This window comes from Pongo abelii, chromosome 23 (assembly GCF_028885655.2).
Source record: "Pongo abelii isolate AG06213 chromosome 23, NHGRI_mPonAbe1-v2.0_pri, whole genome shotgun sequence".
NCBI classification, from domain to species: domain Eukaryota; kingdom Metazoa; phylum Chordata; class Mammalia; order Primates; family Hominidae; genus Pongo; species Pongo abelii.
Window position 1 is genome coordinate 1053906 of NC_085929.1, and position 23536 is coordinate 1077441.

Below are 23536 nucleotides of genomic sequence, written 5' to 3' on the forward strand. Positions count from 1 at the left end.
ACGAATTTTAGAATTGCCTTTTCTAGTTCTGGGAACAATGATGGTGTTATTTTGATGGAACTTGCATTGAATTTGAAAACAGCTTTTGGCAGTATGGTCATTTTTACAATGTTGATTTACCCATTCATGAACATGGGATGTGTTTCCATTTGTTTGTGTCATCTATGATTTCTTTCAACAGTGTTTTATAGTTTTCCTTGTAGAGGCCTTTCACCTCCTTGGTTAGAAATATTCCTAAGTATTTTTTTTTTTTGCAGCTATTGTAAAAGGCATTGAGTTCTTGATTTCATTCTTAGCTTGGTTGCTGTTGGTGTACAGCAGAGGTATGATTTGTGTACATTAATTTTGTATCCTGAAACTTTGCTGAATTCATTTATGAGTTCTAGAAGCTTTTTGAAGGAGTCTTTAGGATTTTCTAGGTATATGATCATATCATCAGCAAACAGCAGCGGTTTGACTTTCTCTTTACTGATTCGATCGTTTCTTTCCCTCCTTTTATTTGATTGAGATTGTTGTTTTTCATTTTCTTTCCTTTAGAGCAATGATTTTCAAGGGGTTACTGTTGGGTGTTCTGAATGGATGACTTCTTTGTTGAGAGAATTAATTTACAGATGCAATATGTTTAGCATTCCTTACCTTTGCATACTAAACTGATATCCCAGTCACTGGAGCAAGCAAAGATCACTCACACAATTCAAAGGAGTCTTAGGGAGGTTATTTCCTTCCTCTTTGAGGGTCACTGTTCTACTTTTTCATTTTCTTTTTCTTTTTTTAGACATAAAATCTCATGCTGTCACCCAAGCTGGAGTACAGTGGCACCATCATAGCCCACTGCACCCTGAACCTTCCAGGCTCAGGCCATCCTCCCACCTCAGCTGCTTGATCAACTAGGATTACAGGCCAGAGTCACTGTTCTATAGTTGGGAAATAGGAGAAGCTCCTAGATCAATTATACAAGCACTTTCCCCTTTGTTCCTAACACACCCATTTAAGTGTGTATTTTCAGACTAAAGACAAGCTCTTAGATTAGGTAAAAGTAACATTTAAAAATAACTATAATAATAAAGAGTATATAAATAACAAGTTAAAAAATGCTAATTTTAGGACAAAGTGAAAAATAAATACTAGATGAAATCTAATGAAAAGAAAGCAGGTACAGTCAGCAATGAAAAGTAAACTCAAGGTGAAAATAAAAAGTACTTAAAATTTTAATGAAATTTTTGGTCCATCAAGAAGATATGGCCATTATGAAACTTACACAGGGTCAGCATCACTAAATTTAAAAATCCAAAATATTCCACAATCTGAAACTTTTGAAATGTGAACATGACACCGAAAGAGGAAATTTCCACACCTGAAATATTTGCTTTCTACCTCTTCTTTTCATTAATTGATTTTTCTTTGATCATACGATGAAGGCAATCTTTGCTTCTGATGGTTCAATGCACACAAAGATTGTATACAAACCTTGTGAGCAAAATTAATCAAATAATTCTATAAAATTAATTTCAGGGAAAGTGTGTAAGGTGTATAGGAAACACAAATGAATTTTGCTTTAGACTTGGGTCTGATCCTCAAGATATCTCATTGTGCATACGCAAATATTGCAAAATCTGAAAAAAATAAAAAATCTGAAACTCTTCTGGTCCCAAGTGTTGCAGATAAGGAACAGGCCACTTCCATACCTAATAACACGACTTTTGAAAAGTAAAGCCGCTTGTATACCTAATAACACGACTTTTGAAAAATAAAGTAGGCTGGGGGCAGTGGCTCACGCCTGTAATCCCAGCACTTTGGGAGGCAGAGGCGGGCAGATCACAAGGAGATGGAGACCATCCTGACTAACACGGTGAAACCCTGCCTCTACTAAAAATACAAAAAAATTAGCCGGGCATGGTGGCGGGCGCCTGTAGTCCCAGCTACTCGGGAGGCTGAGGCAGGAGAATGGCGTGAACCTGGGAGGTGGAGCTTGCAGTGAGTTGAGATGGCGCCACTGCACTCCAGCCTAGGTAACAGAGCGAGACTCAGTCTCAAAAAATAAATTAAATAAATAAATAAAGCAAATTCTATAGAGAGGAAAATGACAAATTTACCATTATAGACTTTTTTTCTTTTTCTTTTTCTTTATTCCTTTTTTTTTTTTTTTTTTTTTGAGACAGAGTCTCGCTCTGTCACCGAGGCTGGAGTGCAGTGGCGTGATCTCGGCTCACTGAAACCTCCGCCTCCTGGGTTCACGCGATTCTCTTGTCTCAGCCTCTCAAGTAGCTGAGGCTACATGTGCTTGCCACCATGTCCGGCTAATTTTTGTACTTTGAGTAGAGACGGGGTTTCACCATCCTGGCCAGGGTAGTCTTGAACTCCTCACCGCATGGTCTACCCACTTCGGCCTCCCAAAGTACTGGGATTACAGGCTTGAGCCACCACGCCCAGCCTGGGTGACTTTTTGACATGAACTTCTCAATCATTGACAGATGCATAATGAAAAAATCTAAGTGAGCACAAATAAGCACGTACGAAATTTAAATAGAAACAATTAACAAGTCTGGTGAAAATATAAATGTATGCATATCCCTCTGATAGAGAACACACATTGTTTTCCAATACACACAGATGTCACAAAAATTAACCTTGTATTAGGTCAAAAATAAAAATGTTCCTGAACTCGTTTTTTAAAATTCAAGTATGTCAAATTAAATCAAGTAATCCTTCAACTTAGAGCAATATATAAGAACATCAAACATGTAAACATCAAAAGACAGAGATAAGCCCAAAAATGGCACTGTCCCTTTATGTGCCCTAAGTTGCAATGTCAAGCTATAGTTGGATATTATTCAACCATTTCCTGCCCATTGCCTAGATGTGGGGGTCTTCACTTCCCTGTCTATTCTAGGACTGGAACTGCCTCACGACCCCTACAGCTTGAGGATGGGTGGAAAACGGAATGCCAGCCAGATATTCCAAGCAGAGCCTCCGCCAGCAGGACCAGGCGACCATTCCTAGGACAGAGATTGTTCTCACCCATTATCAAGGCTTTCCTCCAGGCTAAAACTGTGGGTCTCTAATGGAATTCTTATTCAATTTTCTTACCCCATTAGGGTACCCAAAATTTTCTTTAATAGAAATCTTAAATTTTTAAAATTTTATTACTATTATACTTTAAGTTGTAGGGTACATATGCGCAACGTGCAGGTTTGTCACATATGTATACATGTGCCATGTTGGTGTGCTGCACCCATTTAGCATTAAGTATATCTCCTAATGCTATCCCTCCCCCTTCTCCCCACCCCACAATAGACCCCGCTGTGTTATGTTCCCCTTCCTGTGTCCATGTGTTCTCATTGTTCAATTCCCACCTATGAGTGAGAACATGTGGTGTTTGGTTTTTTGTCCTTGCTATAGTTTGCTGAGAATGATGGTTACAGCTTCACCCATGCCCCTAAAAAGGGACATGAACTCATCATTTATTATGGCTGCATAGTATTCCATGGTGCATATGTGCCACATTTTCTTAATCCAGTCTATCTTTGATGGACATTTGGGTTGGTTCCAAGTCTTTGCCATTGTGAATACTGCCGCAATGAACATACGTGTGCATGTGTCTTTATAGCAGCATGATTTATAATCCTTTGGGTATATACCCAGTAATGGAATTGCTGGGTCAAATGGTATTTCTACTTCTAGATCCCTGAGGAATCGCCACACTGACTTCCACAATGGTTGAACTAGTTTACAGTCCCACAAACAGTATAAAAGTGTTCCTATTTCTCCATATCCTCTCCAGCACCTGTTGTTTCCTGACTTTTTAATGATCTTAAATCTTAAGTGCAATAACATAAAGTAAAATAAAGCCTAAGTCCCAACAAGGGGAAATTTTCAGAAAGAATCTGAAAACTTCCCGCGTTTTCTTGTTATGTTGTAACAAGTGCTCCACTAATTCCCCTATTAAGGATTCAGACAATGGTGGTTAGTTCATTCTGCTTCTTCTGAGACTAGGAAACAAATTACAGGGTACGTTATATTGCAAGTGTAGATTATGCAGTCTTCATCAACAGAAACAAAACATGATAGGGGGCGGGGATGGAAATATTTAAGTGAATTTTAATTGAAAAGTTTCGTGGTTTTAACATTAAAAGACATGCCTATAAAATAAGAACCCACAAAAGTCTTCACTAAAATGGTAAAGTGCTCATTTCCAAGTGGTAAAATACTGAAACTTTTTCTTTTCATCGTTGATAGTGATTTATTTAACATTTCAATATTTTATCGTTATTACGATTGTCATTATTTTAGACGAATGCACGGAAGTCAAAGGACTTCCAAGTGCACGGAAGTCAAAGGCTACCTTCACCCTGGTAGCCTTGCGAATGTCCACTGCTGCGCGCGGGGCTTTCTGGGGATTGTAGTCCATAGGCCTCCTTGCACATGCGCCGTGGTACCAGACGCTAGCTGCGGGCGACATTGTTTGGGATGCTGCGGTGAGTCCCGCGTGGACCGCGCCCCTCTCGGAAGCGTAGCCAGGAGTAGGGCTGCAGGATGTGCAGCTGTGACCTGTCCCTGTGGACTGAAGTAGGAGGAGTGGAAGAGGGGACTGGTGACCAATGATATGGCCTCGTGGGTGGGGTAGGCTGGGGAAGTTCAGCGGCCCCTACCTACCCGGGGTGGGATGGGAAGCGCGTGGGCTCGGTTTGGGGAGCAGCCCTGGGTTTGACAAAACGTGCATCTTCACGTTTCGTGACAGCGACTTGCGCTGTGCCACCTTGGGTCGAGGCTTAGGGTCCAGTCTTGGAATGTGCATCTCTGGATGAGGGCAGAGGGGCGCTGGCTCAGAGTTTGGGAGTAATGGCTGGGGCTGTGCCTCCCTGAATGGGATGAGGGATTTGCTTAAGCAGCTTTTCTCTGGAGATAGAGGATGGCTTGGGCTATTCTCGCTCAGTTTGGCGCGGGCGATTCTGGCTCAGCACCCCTAGGTTCTTGGATGGGGAATTGTCTTGGGTCTGAACTCTGGATTTTAGCAGCTCTGACTCCATTGGGGCATTTCTGACTTCAGGGCAGAGGTTCCGGCTTCTGGCAATAAAGAAACAACTCAGACTGTAATAACTCAGGAGTTTAATATCACCGCATACATTTTGAAAAGAACGGTCCCAGGCCTGGCGCGGTGCCTCCCTCCTGTAATCCCAGCACTTTGGGTGGATCACGAGGTCAGGAGATCGAGACCATCCTGGCTAACACGGTGAAACCCCGTCTCTACTGAAAAAAAAAAAAAATTACAAAAAATTTGCCGGGCACGGTGGCGGGCGCCTGCAGTCCCAGCTACTCCGGAGGCTGAGGTTGGAGACTGGTGTGAACCCGGGAGGCGGAGCTTGCAGTGAGCTGAGATCGCGCCACTGCACTCCAGCCTGGGCAACAGAGCGAGACTCTGTCTCAAAAAAAAAAAAAAAAAAAAGAAAAGAAAAGAAAAGAACTTCCCCAAATTATTAACTCCATTCTCACCTCACAGGCTGTGAGCCAGGGAGTACGGAATTTGAGTATTATAAAGCACATGAGCAAATGTAAGTGTTAAATTACACTCAACAAATTTGAAATTTGAATGCTCTCTGTATATTTGATAAAGTTAGAGATTTAGTGTTAATTATTTTAGGTGTAATGGCAGCTTTTATTACATTTCTGATCGTGTTTCTGAACAATTGCAGTTCCAGATTCAGCTGCACATTTCCTCTAGGTCTTCATTCGCTGAAGAGGTTGGTATGGGCATCTGGTCTCATTCGTGATTTATTCCTCAGATCAGAGTAGTTGTCAGGTTGAGGGATGAGAAAGGCATTTGTGTGAGAGAGCTGTGTGGACTTTGGCAGATAGGGAAAAAACAAGAGTCCTGAGGTGCCACGTGTCCCATGCCTTTGGCTCCCCACCTTTTCCACCCTGCTGTCTGCCCTGAAAGGCCGCCATTGCCTTTTGGCATTGCTTCATTGCTTGTCTTTGGCCAATGGGAAGTCTCAACAGGAAGGTTTGGAGAGAGGAAGAAGTGTGAGTTGGAGGATCTTGTCCCCGAGTTCTCTCTCTGCAGGATTGTCACAGATTAGCTGCCCTTCTAAACAACAGGTCATGGTTTTGGTGGTCCTGGCCACACAGTCCTCTCAGTTCCAGGCTCCAGGGACTGCTCCCTCCCCTTACCTCTTAAAGCCCAGGTAGTATAATGTCACCTCCCTGTCACTTCCCAGGATAGAGCCTTATCCACTCTGATTTCCTTACCCCCAGCCAACACCATTGTAAGCCGTCTGTTTATTAAACTCACCTCAAATTTGAATGTGCCATCTGGTTACTGCCATGGCCCATAGTTGACACAGGCAGGGAGTGTCTGAAGCCAGAAATTCAGGAAACCAAACCCTCAACCATATATGTGTGACTGCATGTGTGGAGATGTGTGCTTGAAAATAAACCTGTCCCATTATTGGCTCTTAAGTGAGAACAGGTACTGGAAGTAGAGGGTGAGTTTATGTCTTTGCACGTGCATCTAATGTATAATATCCAAGCCAATTCTATTTGTGCATTTGTTAATATTAAGAAACACTGATTGAGTGCTTGTTAAATGATAAGATCCTTAGCAAGTACAGTGGATAAAAGACTACGGCTTGGTTTTTTGTTTGTTTGTTTGTTTGTTTGTTTGTTTTTAGGATTTGTAGTTTTTTTGACAGGGGAAAGGAGGAGTGTTTCCTTGGTAGGTTTTAACTATTTTAAAATGATGTAATTCATGCTGTATTAATGACTTGAACATTCCTTATTTTGGCCTTTGTTGGAGCCCAAAATAAGAAGTGATTAATGATGTCTCTTAAAGGTAGTAAAAGAGAGAAAAAGAGTCCAAGGATTTACCCTAAAGACATTTCATATTCTATTAACCTGTTTCTATAACCCTGTGAGCTGCAATTCAAAGGGTAGCCAACAGACCAGTGCCAATAAATGATATTGGTCTGTGACCAGATAATTTGAGAACTTGAGTGTAGATGTTTAAAATTTTGTCTTATTGATTAACATAATAATAACAATTGGGCTTTAATTTGCATACCTTCTTAATTTCCTTTTTCCAGTAATTTCTTTTTACTGTATCTTACCAAAATATCAGTCTGTGACAGACTGAAAGTAACAGTAATAATAATAAAAAAACTAGTCTTTTATCACAGATAGTGTGAGAAGCACTATCTTAGAAGGCAGAAACCTGGTTTTTGGCTTTTATTTTTTAATCTTTGGAGTTTCCACAGTGCTTAAAGTGGCAATTTTATTCAGTAAGTTTCTCCACAAAGGCGAGAGGCAATTGTGTTTACAGGGTTTATCGGATGGAATCCCAATAAAAAATAGACAGAACACTCAAATGGGGTAATTTGAGAAGAGCTTAATAAAGGGACAATCTATAAAGTTGTAGGCAGGCTGTGGTAATCAACAAAGGGTATGGCAATATTTAAGAGCTATTGATAGCAGGGTAACTTACTGCCTTTAGGACTGAAGGGCTAAGGGAGGAGGCAGTCGCTAAAACCTGAAGAAAGATTCATTGGATGACAGCTGCCTGATGGTGACCATGAACTTTGGTCAATGGATATGGATCATAGCCATTCCACAGCAACCTTTAGGGAAAAACCTGGGGGAATAAATATTCTGACTTCACTCTTGTCCCTTCCCTGGATCTCTTGCTGACTTTCCCCATTGGCTGAACCCAACTGGAATCTAATTGGCAAGGGAATCCACTGATATAAGCAGTACAGGAAGGGGCTTTAGTGTATATGAAGTGGCAAGCTTAGAAGGTCTGTCTATCTAATTTGCTACTTGCTGTCTGAGAGCATGTATAGTTCAGTATACCATGAGCATTTCCAGAGCAGAGGATGTGTCTTATATGTCATAGGTGTGTCATCAATATTTGCAAAAGCAGTGGATAGAATGGCTGCTGGAGAGATAGTTTAGGAAGCCAAGAGTCAAGGTGTAGATGTTTAAAAATTTGCATTATTGATTAACATAATAATAAAAATTGGGATTTAATTTGTATATCTTGGCTAATTGCAAGTTCTTTAGACCACAGGCCTGGCCATACAAGGTCAAGTCTTGCATGTAAAAGTGGAAATAGCAGAAGGCCCCTGTCATCCTGAGATTTCTCTCTTTTTTTTTCTTTTTTTTTTTTTTGAGACAAAGTCTGTCTCTGTTGCACAGGCTGGAGTGCAGTGGTGCAAGCACAGCTCACTGCAGCCTCTGCCTCCCAGGTTCAAGTGATTGTCCTGCCTCAGCCTCCTGAGTAGCTGGGACTACAGGTGCCCGCCACCAATCCCAGCTAATTTTGTATTTTTAGTAGAGACCGGATTTCACCATGTGGGCCAGGCTGGTCTCGAACTCCTGGCCTCAAGTGATCTACCTGTCTCAGGTTCCCAAATTGCTGGGGATTACAGGCGTGAGCCACTGTGCCCAGCCCTGAGATTGCTCCCTTATTCAGCAATTCTGGAGCCTTTTTTCCAGCATAATACAGATGTAGATTATGTCAGTTCATTCACAAATCTGAGAAAAGGAAAAGAATGTGCAGATTTTGACCCAAAAGCTTGAGGAGAGAGATAGGAGTTACACAGTGGTCTGAGATTGAGGGACTGGGGACAAATCTAGGGAAGTCTTGAGGAGGTGGGAGTTCAGTCTGTTCAGAACGAGAAGAGACGATATCTAGGGAGAGAAGGAACTGAGAGAAATTTGTACAGATAAGGAAGGAACCAATGTTCATTTATAACTTGTTGAATCCATGATCTCATGGATTCTTTCTTCTTTGCAGTTCTGCTTTTCCAGAATCCTGCCCTTTCCAAAAGGAAGATGGTATGATTAAGTTCCAGGTAAGTTAAGGGGTTCTTTCTCTTTAAATATACTGTTCATTCTGAGGAACCAGACACTTCTGCTTTCTGAAAGGAGGTCAGCATTTTTTGAATGACTACTATGTATTAGGTACTTCATCTTGCTCATAATGACTTTGTGAGGCAGATGGTTTGACTCCCTTTATAGAAGTGAAGAAACAAACTCACAGATTTCAAGATGTCTACTTTGGTGCTACTCTAAGTGTGGTTCATGTAGCAGTACCAGTCCATGAACTGCTTATCACTGCCCCATGAGGGAAAAAGAATCAAGAGTAAGTTCAGAAACTTTTATAGCAATTTGGTGTTGCCGCAGCATCTGAGTGCATGGGCAGCATATACATGACTATACTCTAAATGTCACTGGTCTCGTTCAATAAGTAACAAGATTTGAATGGGTATCTATTGGTCAGAGTTCAACCAGCAAGGCAGAACCAGTAAGAGATATATATTAAGAGATTTATCTTAAGGAATTGACTTATATGATTATGGAGGCTAACTAGGCAAGTCCAAAATCCACATGGCAGTCCCTCAGGAAGGATGGCCAGAACTCTTAGACACAGACTGAAGCCGCTGTCTATGGGTGGAATTTCTCCACCTCTCAGGGAAGACTCAGCTCTGCTCATAAGACCTTTTAGTTTTTTGAATCAGACATACTCAGATTAGTTAGAATAATCTCCCTTAAAGTAAACTGATTATGGACTTTAATCACATCTACAAATTATCTTCATAGCAATACCTAGATTTGTGTTTGATTCAATAACTGAGGACTGTAGCTTAGCCAAGTTGTCACATTAAAAACACCATCACAGTGTGGAGGAAGGATTTTCTTTTAATCATGAACAAAATTAATTATGAAAGTACACAAAAAGGACAAATGGTATTATGAATCTCCACTTGCAGTACCCATCATGCAGTTTCAATGGTTAACTTTTCGCCAAAGTTAATCATTGCTTAATCATTGCTTAATCTCTTTTTCATTTTTTTCTTTCCCAGAGTATTTTAAAGAGGCATGTTATTTTACACTGTATTGGTTTTTCTCTGAGCACATCACTTTTGTATAGTACTTTATTATATATGCAACTAAAATGAATGAGCTCACACTTTTATCCTTCTGCCTGGAAACCATCTTGCCCAAGTCCAAGATTCATTAGGTAAATTTTCTATCTTCTAAATTACAGCAACAGTTTACCAAATGTTCACCACTACATCCAGGTCACCATTTTTCCAACCTCGTATAACAGTGTCCTCAATGGTTATGGCCTGGACCTAAAGCCGATGCCATGAATATTTGGTAGCACTCTGCTGGTTTTGGTTAGCTTGGGTGTGCCCTCGTAGTGAAGAGAGAGGGACAAGAGAGCAAGTGAACGCGTGAGATCTGTCAAGGCCCAGGTTAGAACTGGCACATTCTCACTTCTGCTTCATTTCGATAGCCAGAGTAAGTTACATTGCCAAGTCAAAACTAAGGGGTAAGAAAACACACTCTGGTCCTTTGGTGGGATTAGTGAGTATGGAAGAGGATATTTCTAAACAGCAATCTAATTTACCACATTCTCTATGTATTTCAGTATATATTTCCTAAAATATTGACTAATGAGATAATCAATAATTATTTGGTATTATCTAATACCCAGACAATAACCAAATTTACCTGATTATCTCAAAAATTTTTTTAACAGTTGGTTTGTTCAAATGGGATCTTACCAAGGTCTATACTATCATATAGTTGGCTGTTGTGTCTCATAATCTCTTTTAATCTAGAGAAATTTGCCCCTCTACTTTATTCTCTCCTGCTATTGACTTGTTGTAGAAACCAAGTTTGGTGTCCTGTGTTCTTTCCTATGTTTGGAATGCATTTGTTTGCTTCCTTTTCTTATCTTTCAATGTGTTATCTATCCACAGTATTTCTTGTAAGTGGAAGCACCAGATGCTTAAATAGATTCAGGTTCAAGGTTTTACAAGAATACTTCATAGATGGTTATACAAGAATACTTAAGACAGGAAAAGATTTATAGATTTTTGCAAGTGTTTATTCGTTGATAAATTTGGTTTCTTGATATTTGGGGGCTCTCCTTGTATCTGCATCCTATGACAATCACTGCCTAGGCTTCCTGCAAGGCATCCATCCAGCTACAAGGGTGGTGGAGAAATGAGTGTTTTGTTTTCCCAGGCTCTATAGTTGAGGCAGAGAAGGGAGAATGGGGCGTAGGCTGGGTGAACCTCTATCCCTAACCCCTTCTCCCTACATTTGAACACCCCAAGTAGACTTCAGGGTATCCGTATTTCCTGAATGATTAACTCAAATTCGATTTTGTTGCCTCCCACAGAAGAAGGTATACAGTAGTGTTACTGAGAGAGTGATGCTATTAGGACAGCCGTGCTGACTCCCTTAGATTTTGATTTTAATCATTGTCAGATTTGGGTAATTGGACAATTGTTAGGAACATATTCTTCGTGACATCCTTTGTAATCGCTTACAACTTTCGTTTGAAAGCTCTGCATTATTTAGAGATGCAGAGTCTATTGAGAGAACATATCTGTAAATACTTAACTCTGAGCAGTGTGATATATGCAGAGATAGAAATATTTTATGTAAAAATTGGTTTCTTGATTAGGAGATGGTTATTAATATCAGATTATTCCCCACATCCTTTTATTTTGAGAAATTTCAATTTATCAGGAAAATGAAAGAATAGCATAATGTGTAATATTTACCTGGATTCACCAATTGTTAACAATCACCCACAAACATATACATAATATACGTATATATATACACATATCTGTATTTTATTTTGATGACCCAGTAGGGGATAAATTGCAGGCATTATTATAATTCATTTCTAAATATTTCAGCTTGTATCTCCTAAGAGTAAGAGCATTTTCCTACATTTCCACATTACTGTTAACATACTCAAGAAATTTCACATTGATACCACTATGTTTTAATACCTAGTTGATATCCAAGTGTTCTTAATTATCCTAATAATCTCCCTTTACTCTATTGTGTTTTTTGAATCTAGGAGCCATGCTTTTAGTTACCCTGTCTTCTGAGTTCCTTTTAACATGATAAAAATGGATTAATCTGCCCTGAAAAAGTGAAAATACCAAATCTTGGTGTGTGATGAGAAATGAACTCATGGAACAGTACTAGACTCGTGTGTCAGCACAACACGTTAGTATAGATTTATCTGTACCTATTTCCTGGGCCATATTTTATAATTTTATTAATATTGTCCTTTGGGAATCGCTGATCCAATAGGATTAATGTCCTTATAAGAGAGCCTCAACAGAGCTTGCTCTCATTCTCCCTCTGCCATGTAAGGACAGAGTGAGAGGACAGCTGTCTACAAGCCAAGAGATGAAACCTGAATGAAACCTATCTTGGTGGTACTTGATCTTAGACTTTCCAACCTCCAGAACAGTAAGAAGTTAGTTTATTGTTTAACCTAATCAGACTGTGGTATTTTATTAAGACAGCCCAAACAGACTAAGACCAGTCATTTGCGTGGATGATTGATGTGGCATGTGGTTGATGTTTTAGGAAAGGGTGAAATTCAAGGACATGGCTGTTGTCTTCACCAAGGAAGAGCTGGCACTATTGGTTAAAGTCCAGATAAACCTGTACCAAGATGTGATGCTGGAAAACTTCAGGAACCTCATCTCAGTGGATGAGTAACTGAGCATCAGACCACTGGACATGTGTCCTGAAATCATCATTTCAAACCAGATAGAAAACTCCAGTTAGATCACAAAGAGAAACTTTGGACACTGGAAATAAAACTCCTAAGGGATGCATGTGAAGGTTAGAACCCTGCAGTTAATAAGCTTTTACAGATCAGTGTGAGGATCTGGCCCCTTGTGATGGGTTTGTGAGGGAGCTCTCCCCAAATCTCATACCCCTGGCCTGTGGGCATTCAATGCAGGTAGTAATCCCTCCCTCCCCTAATCACACATTTAGGCTCTCATTCTTTCCTCATATTTCTCAGAATGAGACCTATAAAATTCACACATCACCAAGAGCCTTGATCTATTGGTTGCTTCTGGAGGAAAATCAATGTTTAGCCAATGTTTTGGATAAACCAGTGTTAAAGGAACCGAGGGAGAACTTTGGTTTGGTTGGCAGTTACAATAGCCAATACTTACTGGTATGTAGTAAGTGTAATCTAAGTGTTGGCTTATTTGATTACTTTTTGATAAATATGTAACCTCATTTTCATTTCTCAGAGGTTCATATAGAGTTATGTGTTACCTAAGTTTAGTTTATGAGATAGAGATATGGTTTGGCTATATCCCTACCCAAGTCTCATCTTGAATTGTAGCTCCCATAATTCCCACATGTCATAGGTGGGGCCTGGAAGGAGGTAGCTGAATCATGGGCAGGGGTGTTTCTCATGCTGTTCTTATGAGAGTGAATAAGTCTCATGAGATTTGATGGTTTTATAAATTGGTGTTCCCCTACAGGCTTTCTCTTTGCCTGCCGCCATGTAGGATGTCCCTTTGCTCTTCCTTCACCTTCTGTCATGATTGTGAGGCCTCCACAGCCATATGGAACTTTATAAATTATGCAGTCTTGGGTATGTCTTTATTAGTAACATGAGAATGGACTAATATGGATAGTTACTGTTATTATCCCTGTATTGGACTTACACTTCCACATCCCTGGGGAGGCCTCATAGTCATGGTGAAAGGTGAAAGGCACATCTCACATGGTGGCAGACAAGAGAAGAGAGCTTGTGCAGGGAAACCCTCCTTTTTTTTTTTTTTTAAGGAGTATGGCTCTGTAGCCAGGCTGCAGTACAGTGGTGCTATCTTGGCTCACTGCAACCTCCAACTACCAAGTTCAGACAATTCTCCTGCCTGTATCTGGGAATACAGGCATGCACCACCATGCCCAGCTAATTTTTGTATTGTTAGTAGAGACGGGGTTTCACCACGTTGGCCAGGATTGTCTCAATCTCTTGACCTCGTGATCCACCCATTTTGGCCTCCCAAAGTTCTGGGATTACAGGTGTGAGCCACTGCACCCATTCAGAATCTCCCTTTTAAAAACCATCAGATCTCATGAGACTCATCATTATCATGAGAACAACACAGGAAAGACCCATCCCTGTAATTCAATGGCCTCCTACCTGGTTCCTCCCATGACACATGGGAATTGTGGGAGTTACAATTCAAGGTGAGATTTGGGTGGAGACACAGCCAAACCATATTATCCCAACCTGGCCCCTCCCAAATCTTATGTCCTTACATTTCAAAACCAATCATGCCTCCCAACAGTCCCACAAAGTCTTAACTCATTTCAGCATTAACTCAAAAGTCCACAGTCCAGTGTCTCATCTGAGACAAGCCAAGCCTCTTCCATCTATGAGTCTGTTAAATAAAAAAACAATTTATTTACTTCCTAGATAAAGTGCATGTACAGGCATTATGTAAATGCAGCTGTTCCAAATGGGAGAAATTGGCCAAAACAAAGGGGCTACAGGCCCCATGCAAGTCTGAAATCCAACAGGGCAGTCAAATCTTAAAGCTCGAAAGTGATCTCCTTTGACTCCATGTCTTGCATCCTGGTCACGCTGATGTAAGAGATAGGTTTCCATGGTCTTGGGCAGCTCCACTGCTGTGGCTCTGCAGAGTATAGTCTCCCTTCCGGCTGCTTTTGTGGGCTGGTGTTGAGTGTTTGTGGCTTTTCCAGGCACACGGTTCAAGCTGTTTGTGGATCTAGGATTCTGGTGTCTGAAAGACAGTGGCCCTCTTCTCGCAGCTCCACTAGGTAGGGCCCTGGTAGGGACTCTGTGTGGAGGCTGTGACATGTGGGAATTATGGGACATGACACCTGGGAATTATGGGAGTTACAATTCAAGACGAGATTTGGGTGGGGACACAGCCAAACCATATCAATGGATGAAACAACTGAGTCACAGAATTCATAACTTGCCCATGATCACACAGCTTATAAGAAGAACTAGGATTTGAGCCCCCCTAATCTTGCCCTAGTTCCTGTGTTTTTAATAAATAACCTCGTGAAACCAAAGCGTAATCTGTAGACACAGGACCTTTTACATAAATCTGCATATCCCTGCAGTTGTTTCTCAAACTGCAGGATAAAACCCTCTTGGTGAGTCCTGAAATCAAATTACTGTGTCATAACTAGCAATTCTTAAAAAGCAAAATAGATTAATAGAACAGAAAACAAAAGAATTTATCAAAGTGCATTGCACATCGTATGTAAGTATCAGCTGATAAAACTTCTGTTTTAGTGGGCAGTCTGTGTTGATGTTCGTGCCTATTCCTACTGAGTCACAATGCTGATTTTATTGTGGGTTACAATCAAAACAATTGGAAAACCACTGATTAAAGCCCATTTGGTGCAGCTCATGGTCTCCTTTTCCCTGATACTATCTTATAAACTAAAGTCACTTTCAATAAAACAACCCAGAAAGGACCTTAAACCAGAAGCAGTATCCAGTGGGACTTGACCATGATATTCATGCCATTTTGAAACCCATCGTAGGGTCCCAAAAATATGATCATCCTCTTCTGCCTCAGCTCCCGGTTTGTTATATACCTAAGTCTTGCTTCCCTGGGTGCCAGGCCATTGACAGTACCACAATATCTGTTCCCCATTCTCATAGTCATGTCTGTTTGGGATTCTGCAATAACTTAAAAGGTCAAAATTTAAGGAAATGGATTATAGGATCTGAGTGGTCTCTATCTTTTCATGAAGACAAAGAACCTTGGGGAAAATAAAAAGGATGTCTCTTAAAGCTTGTCTCAGAGGTTTACAGATGTATCCCCGCACAATGCCAGGGCCATGTTTCACAATGTTTATCCCTATTTCAATCCCCATTGCCTTTTTATCCCCATCCCCTTAAGTCTAACCATGTACAGTTGGGCAGGTTGTACACAAACATACATCAAAGTCCTCCATATGACAGTGATGTGAAGGAAGGGAAGACATCAGGAGATAGAACCTGTTTGTTTCTGAAACTTCTTGTGACCATTTGTGTCCCTTACTCTGCCCAACATATAAAAAACACTCCATCAATATGTATTATTTCTATACACACATACACTACATAAAATGGGAGCCTTTCCCATACCTTTTGTAGCAAGACTATTAAAGGCTTTTTATTGACTACTCTTATAGAGGGGAGGTGAATTTCTTCCTTCATAAATTTTTCCTAAGATTTCCTTTTATTCTTTTTTGCTGTGTGGGGGTGGAAGGCCTTGCTCTGTCACCCTGGCTGGAATGCAGTGGCACAATCTTGGATCACTGCAGCCTCTGCGCTCCACTATTAAGCAATCCTCCAACCTCAGATTTCCAAGTAGCTGGAATCATAGGAAAAACTGAGCCAATTTTTAATTTTTGTGTAGAGATGCGATCTCACCAAACTGCCCAGCCTGGTCTTGATCTCCGGAGATTGAGTGATCCTCCCACCTCAGCCTCTGAAAGTGTTGCTATGACAGGCATGAGCCACTGCACCTGGCCAAGATTTCTCTTAATTTCCCTACAACACTTGATTTCTAATTGGCAGCTCACAGGTTAGAATTATTGTTGCTCTAACTGTTTCACATGTCAATAGAAGCCAGGGACAACTTCCCACCCCATCATATTTCATTTTCTCAGAACCTCTGGACAGGTGATTCACAAATTCTCTTTCTTCTCATGGGAGATGGGATTAAAAACAACATTTTGAATCTTCAGTAAAAGGGGTTAAGTTTCCTTTCTCAAGAAGTGCTTCATTGCTGGCAGATTTGGAAACAAAGGATCCAGGATTAAACTGTGTGTCAGGATTATATCATGAACCTTCAAGAACAGTGTTCCCCACATTTAGAAGATGTTTCCCTCTGTAAAGAGTGGGCAGGCGTGTCTCTTCAGATTTCTGAAAACGAAAAATATGTAGTAAATGCCATTATCAAAAATCAAGATATCACAGCATGGCAAAGCCTGACACAGCTTCTTACCCCAGAATCTTGGAGGAAAGGCAACATAATGACCGAGCCCCAGAAATCTCAGGGAAGATATAAGGGAATTTATGTGGAAGAGAAATTGTACAGAAGTGCTCAGCATGATGACAGCCTCAATTGGACCTCACGTGATCATCATGAGTCCCAAGAATGTAAAGCAGAGGACCCTGGTAGGCACCGCAACTGTGGGAAAAACTTGGGTATGAAATCAACAGTTGAACAACATCATGTGGCCCATGTTTTACCGCAGCCTTTCACATGTAATAACTGTGGGGTGGCCTTTGCAGATGATACAGATCCTCGTATCCATCACAGCACTCACCTAGGAGAAAAATCTTATAAATGTGACCAGTATGGAAAGAACTTAAGTCAGAGCCAATATCTTATTGTTCATTGTAAAACCCACTCAGGGGAGACTCCCTATGAATTCCACGATGGCCTACAGGCTGCAAACAGAGCTCAGACCTTCCCAGATGTCAGAAAGTCCCCTCAGGAGACAATCCCTAAAAATGTAAAGATTATGGCAAGGGCTTCAGGTGAACTCTTCCCTTCACAACCATCGTCGAGTCCACACAGGGGAGATGCCCTACAAATGCGACGTATGTGGGAAAGCGTTTGGATTTAGGTCACTTCTTTGTACCGATCAGGGAGTACACACAGGGAAAAAGCCCACAAATGTGAAGAGTGCGGGAAGGGCTTTGAACAGAGCCCCAACCTTCTTATCCATCAGAGAGTCCACACTGGAGAGAAGCCTTACAAATCCAGTGAGTGTGTCAAGTGCTTTAGTTCAAGCTCCGTTCTTCAACTCCACTGGAGGTTTCACACAGGGGAGAAACCTTATAGGTGTGGTGAGTGTGGAAAGGGCTTCAGCCAAAGTACACACCTTCACATTCACCAGAGAGTCCACACAGAGGAGAAACCATACAAATGCAATGTGTGTGGAAAGGATTTTGTGTATAGCTCTGTTCTTCACACTCAGCAGAGTTCACACTGGAGAAAAACCATATAAATGCGAAGTGTGTGGAAAGTGCTTTAGTTACAGTTCATATATTCACTTCCATCAAAGCGATAACACCAGAGAGAAACCATATAAACGTGATGAGTGTGGTAAAGGCTTCAGTCGGAATTCAGATCTTCATGTTCATCTCAGAGTCCACACAGAACAGAGGCCCTGTAAGTGTAAGGTATGTGGTAAGGTCTTCAGTCGTAATTCATACCTCCTTGCCCAACAGAGAATGCATATAGATGAGACACAGCACACACATTGTGAGCATGGCAAAGACCTTCTGACTCATCAAAGACTACATGAGCAGAGAGAAACATTATAAACGTAGTAAATCAGGGTTAAATTAGGAAAACAGAAGCCACACTGTATTCCAGATAATAGAGGCTTACTCAGCCTGTGTGAGGGCTGGGGGAGCAAAAGACAGGGACACTGCCATTGATAATGTCCCCCTGCAGCATTGGAGTGTGCCAGGCAAGGCTTGTGGATTTCAAGAACTTCTGTGAAGCTCCTATCAACTGCTGTATGCTACAATGGCAAAGTAGGTTACTCTTGACAAATGGGTGGTTTGTGGTAGTGTTTGTAGTTAGAGGTCAAATTTCCATTAAAGGGTGTGTCCAGGATGGAAATTCTAATTGGGATGATTATGGAAAGTTCTTCAGTTCAGCCGAAGTCCTTAGAGTTTTTTTAGTCCCAAATAGAAAAATACTCTCTGTATGAAGAACATTCAAAAGTGTGCTCAGAAATGAAACCGATGCACTTACTGTGAAAGAACGTTAGTACTCAGGTTTTCCATGAGATTCTCTGCACAGGTGAGAAGCTCTACAGAAGTGGCATTTGAAGGGTGTGGCAGAGGCAGTGCTATGTTATCAAACTGGTTCCATTTCCTTGCAAATAAGAAGAGCCTATTTCCCAGTAACTCTTGCAGTTAAGAGTGTGCCCATGTTTGAGTTCTAGCCAATGGAGTGTGAGCAAAAGTGACATAAGCCACTTTCATGTCTAGCCTTTATAAACATTCTCAGGCTTCTCTATCCCTGCCAAGGTGACTTGGAGGCTGCTTATTTCAGACTGGGTTGATAGAAGGTCGCCATCTGATCTGTGTTGGATTTCTTTTTAGAATAAGAAATAAAAATTCATTGTGTCTCACCACTGAGATTTTTGGTGGTTTATTTGTTACTGCAGCATTGCCTAGGCCATCCTGATTAGCATGGAGGGATTTTGTAGCAATATGTTTCATTGTCATTGGAATCCACATACAGAAGCAACATTGTAATTCAGAGTTCAAAGCTTTTAAGTCTTTAAGGCTTGATGTGGCAGTGCAACCATCTAAAATTGTATGGATGGGACTTCTCCAGTGATAACCTTCATTCATTGGTGTGTACACCAAAGAGAAATGTTCAAGATGACATAGCTGTGGTAAAACTTTACTGAAAATTACACCCACAGACGTGAGAAATCTCATACAATAGAGAAACTTTGTAGTGTAGGAGGTGAATAAATTTGTCAGCTCACACCTTAAATGTGATTAAAAATTAACTAGAATAGGTGTTCTGTGGTTAGACTGAATAAAATTAATTGAATAAAACTAATACTTACTAAAATGAGCAACAACATGTCAAAAACCAACAGTGTTCATTGCAGACTGATGCAGTCTTCTTCTCAGCAGACTTGTATAATAATGTGTTTTTAAAGGGTGCTCTTTCTGTCAGCTTCCTCCCAAAATTGTCATTTAATTGGGGATAATAGATGAATTCGAGAGAAGATCTCTTTCCTTTTTTTTTTTTTTTCTTTTGGAAACAGGGTATTGCTCTGTCACCCAGGTGGCTGGAGTACAGTGGCCTGATCATGGCTCGCTGCTGAAGCCTTGAACTCCTGGGCTCAAGTGATCCTCTTGCCTCAGCCTCCTGAGTAGCTGGGACCACAGGCATATACCACCGTGTTCAGCTAATATTTTCTTTAAAAAATTTACTTGTAGAGATGGGGTATTGCTTTGTTGCCCAGGTTAGTCTCATTCTGGTTTCAAGTGATCCTCCTACCTCAGCTTCCCAAAGTGCAGGGATTACAAGTATGGGCCACTGCACTCAGCCCACAATGTCTTTTATTTTTTTTCAAAAACAATCTCCTTTTTTGTTTTAATTGACTTATAGGTTTCTTCATTTGGATCATGGTTTATTCCTAGTTTTTCTTGCAATACATTTTCCTGCCAGTTATAAATTTTAAACAGAACAGCCATTCAAGTGCAAATAAAACCATCCCTGAAGTGTCATTTTCTTACTGATCGGGTGGATAAGAGTGAAATATTTTAAAAATTCTGTGTCAGTAGAAATGAGGAAATGAGTGTTCTTACATAAGTTGGTGGGGAAAAAAAAACAGGTACAAAGTTGCTGGAGAGGATCTTGTCTATATGTATCAGATGTACAATTTGCATTGTCTTTGAGCCAATGATCCTGCTTCTCAGAATGTATTTTTAGGATGAAATTACATGAGTGGAAAAATATGGTTTCAGAAAGAAATATATTCTAAGAATTTTGCAATGAGAAGACTGTAAACAACCTGAAGCTTCATGTATAAGAGATTAAGTAAATTAAGGCATCCCATATAATGGAATAACATGGCTCCATCAACAATGATCTAGATCTATAAAAATGTCCACATATTATTGTCCATGTCCACCACATGCTTCAGTCTTCCTACTTGCAAACAGTAGGTTAGAGAAAAAATCTGGGATACACATTTTCCCAGGAAGCTTTTGGGGTTTACAAGGGGTGCAACATTCCCTCATGACAGAATCAGCCCTCAGTCTTGGTGGAGGTGTCCCAGGCAATCCTCCAGTTTGGTCAGGAGCAGCCCTTGCATATCACATTAAGGTTTTTAAATAAATGATGCTAACAGGATTGTCTCCCTACTTCATAACATTGTTTGCTTTTCCTCTTGTAACAAAGTAACATGGAAAAAGCAGAAATTAGTCTAGCTCCCAATCAGTGGTAGCCAAACTCATTTACAAATGTAGATTCAGAGATCCTAAATAAATATGAGCATGTCAAATCCAATGATTTGATAAAAGCATAACAGACTCTGCTTATGTATAATTTATCCTAAATATGCGTATCAGCTTCTGCCTCATAACCCACACAAGAACTGAGTAGCTCTAAATACAAATTTATTTAGCTCATGATGTGTGAGCTGGCAAGTTCAGTTGGCCTTAGCTGGGCAGTTCTGTTGTGGGACATGCTAGATTATCTTAACTGGGCTTTGTGCATGCATCTGCATTCAGCTGATGGCTCATCTGGGCCTGGCTGTTTTATGATGGTCATAGATGAGACAACGAAGTTCTCTCTGTCATCATGGTTTCTCATCCTCCAGAAGACCAATCTAGTGTTGGTCCTATAGTGCCAGGGTTTCAAGAGCAAAAGCTGTTATCTCTTAAGGCCTCATCAGAGAACAGGCTCAATGATACTTCCACCACATTCTAAGATTAAAGCAAGTCACAACACTGGCCCAGATTCATGCAGTGGGATTAAGACAAGATAAAAAATGTTGAGACGTAATCGTTGGAAGGAAAAAGAAGGTACTATTTTTATGTTAGAGAATAATGTTATTTACTTATAAAATTCAAATCTGCCTGTAAAATTTGACCAATTGAAGTCTGTTTTAAAATGATCAGGTCAAAAAATTGGTTTCACACAAAGTTGGCACATGAAAATTCATAGCATTACTATGTAAGAGTCTTTTATAAAATGTAGCCAAAATGTTTCATTCACAATAACACTTGTGTGCAAAGACCAGAATTGTACAAAGGTAATTCTGGGAGTTCCCTTTGGGATGCCTAGATGAGGAGCTCTCTGGAGCCTCAGACTCCCACATTCCTCAGTGGGAAGGGCTTTACATGAGCTCAACTTCCCAGCGGCTTTCTCTTTCTGATGGGAAGTGTTAGAACCTGGCTTTCTCATGCAACTTCTGTGAAGCTCTGACAACTAAAGTCAGATTGTCTGCTTTAGTTAAGTATTCCAGATTACCTGCATAGTCAATTTGTTTCCTCACCAACATGGATGCCTTCACAATTGCTCTTTAAGAAGGATAAAAAGATAGGGGTGAGGTGTGGTCTATCTCCTGCTTCACCCAGGCCCTAGTGCTTCTTCAAGTGGTGTGAGAAATTATGGTCCTGTGCGTTCTCTTCCAGACCCGTGGCTTATATGTTTTCCCTATAAAACTTAGTCCTAATCCCAGCACTTTGGGAGGCCAAGGTGGGTGAATCATGAGATCAGGAGTTTGAGACCAGCCTGGCCAACATAGTGAAACCCCGTGTCTACTAAAAATACAAAAAAATAGCTGGGCATTGTGGCAGGCACCTGTAATCCCAGCTGCTCAGGAGGCTGAGGCTTGAGCCCAGGAGGTAGAGGTTGCAATGAACCGAGATCGCAACACTGCACTCCAGCCCAGGTGGCAGTGAGGGACTCTGTCTCCAAAAAAAAAGAAGTCCCTTATGTGTGATGATAAAATTTGATGAAGAGCAACATTGGTGGACTTACACTACCAGAGATCAACATTTATTATAAATGTTCTATAATTAATACAGTGTAGTATTAGCTCAGGAGAGAAAAAATGGATCAATGGAAGAGAATAAGGAGTACAAAAACAAATCCACATGTATAGAGTGAGTCAGTTTATCAGCCTTGAAATATGTTGGAAAAATAATAGTCATTTTAATAACTGATGCTGGGTTCACTGGCTACTTAACACTAGTTCTTCATACAATTGCAGGCAATAAATACAAATAGCATGCAGCTGGCAGAGTGGGATCAGTGGCTATGCCTCCACTAGACTGCCCATAGAAGCACATAGTAACAGCTACCAAAGATGTCTGATCTGTCTTGTCTTTTTTTTAACTCATTTTGTTTAGGTATAATTTACATAAAGTGCAGACTTTAACTACATTTGTTTTAACAAATGTACATATCCTTGTAAATAATGCCCATTCAACATGTTAAACATTTTCTTTGCCCCCAAATTTCCCTTTTGCCCCTTTCCCTTCATTTCTTTCCAAAAAAGGATATAATCACTGTTTTGCTTTCTATCACCATATGTTGGTTTTGCCTATTCTTGAACTTTATATAAATGAAATCATACTGTAATATACTGTTGTATTTGGCTTTTTTTTTTCATTCAACATGGTTTTCTAAATTAGTAATTTATAATAAAGATTATTGCATATTTTATTATTGTTTATAAATTGTGTTCTAAAGGCATTCTATGTTAGTAAAATTTATAGTAAACTTCTATAATGTACATACTTTTCTTTCTGGAGAGCCATTTATTAAACATTTATTAGTATACCACTCACAGAGGAGATGTAAACCCAGAATTGGGCTTTTCCCTCTGAAGTCAACTGGCTTTGAATTAGAATGTAACATTAGTTATTATTCCTCACTCCCCACTCATTCTCTGTATCTACTTCCCCTATTTTTTTCTTTTATTTTTCTGCAGACACTATGGTTACTTAAGTGTCTACTTCTCTTTTTCTGCATGTGTTTCAGTGGAGACACTGGTCACCTTTGTTCCCCACTGTCTTTTCAAAGGTGCATGTTAGGGAAAAAAAATATAGTGTCTCCCTCTAGAGCAGTAGATTTGTTTATGGCCCACTCTAGTGAAGGCAGTGTCTCCCTCTAGGGTGAAGGACAGTGGTTTTTTTCCCACGGGCTAT

At 40.5% G+C, this 23536-nt stretch overlaps 1 pseudogene; it reads left to right on the forward strand.

Annotated features, from left to right (window-relative positions):
- Window positions 1–4430: 4430 nt before the first annotated feature.
- On the forward strand, window positions 4431–18194 carry LOC129053399 (zinc finger protein 285-like; annotated as a pseudogene).
- The last annotated feature ends 5342 nt before the right edge of the window (window positions 18195–23536 follow it).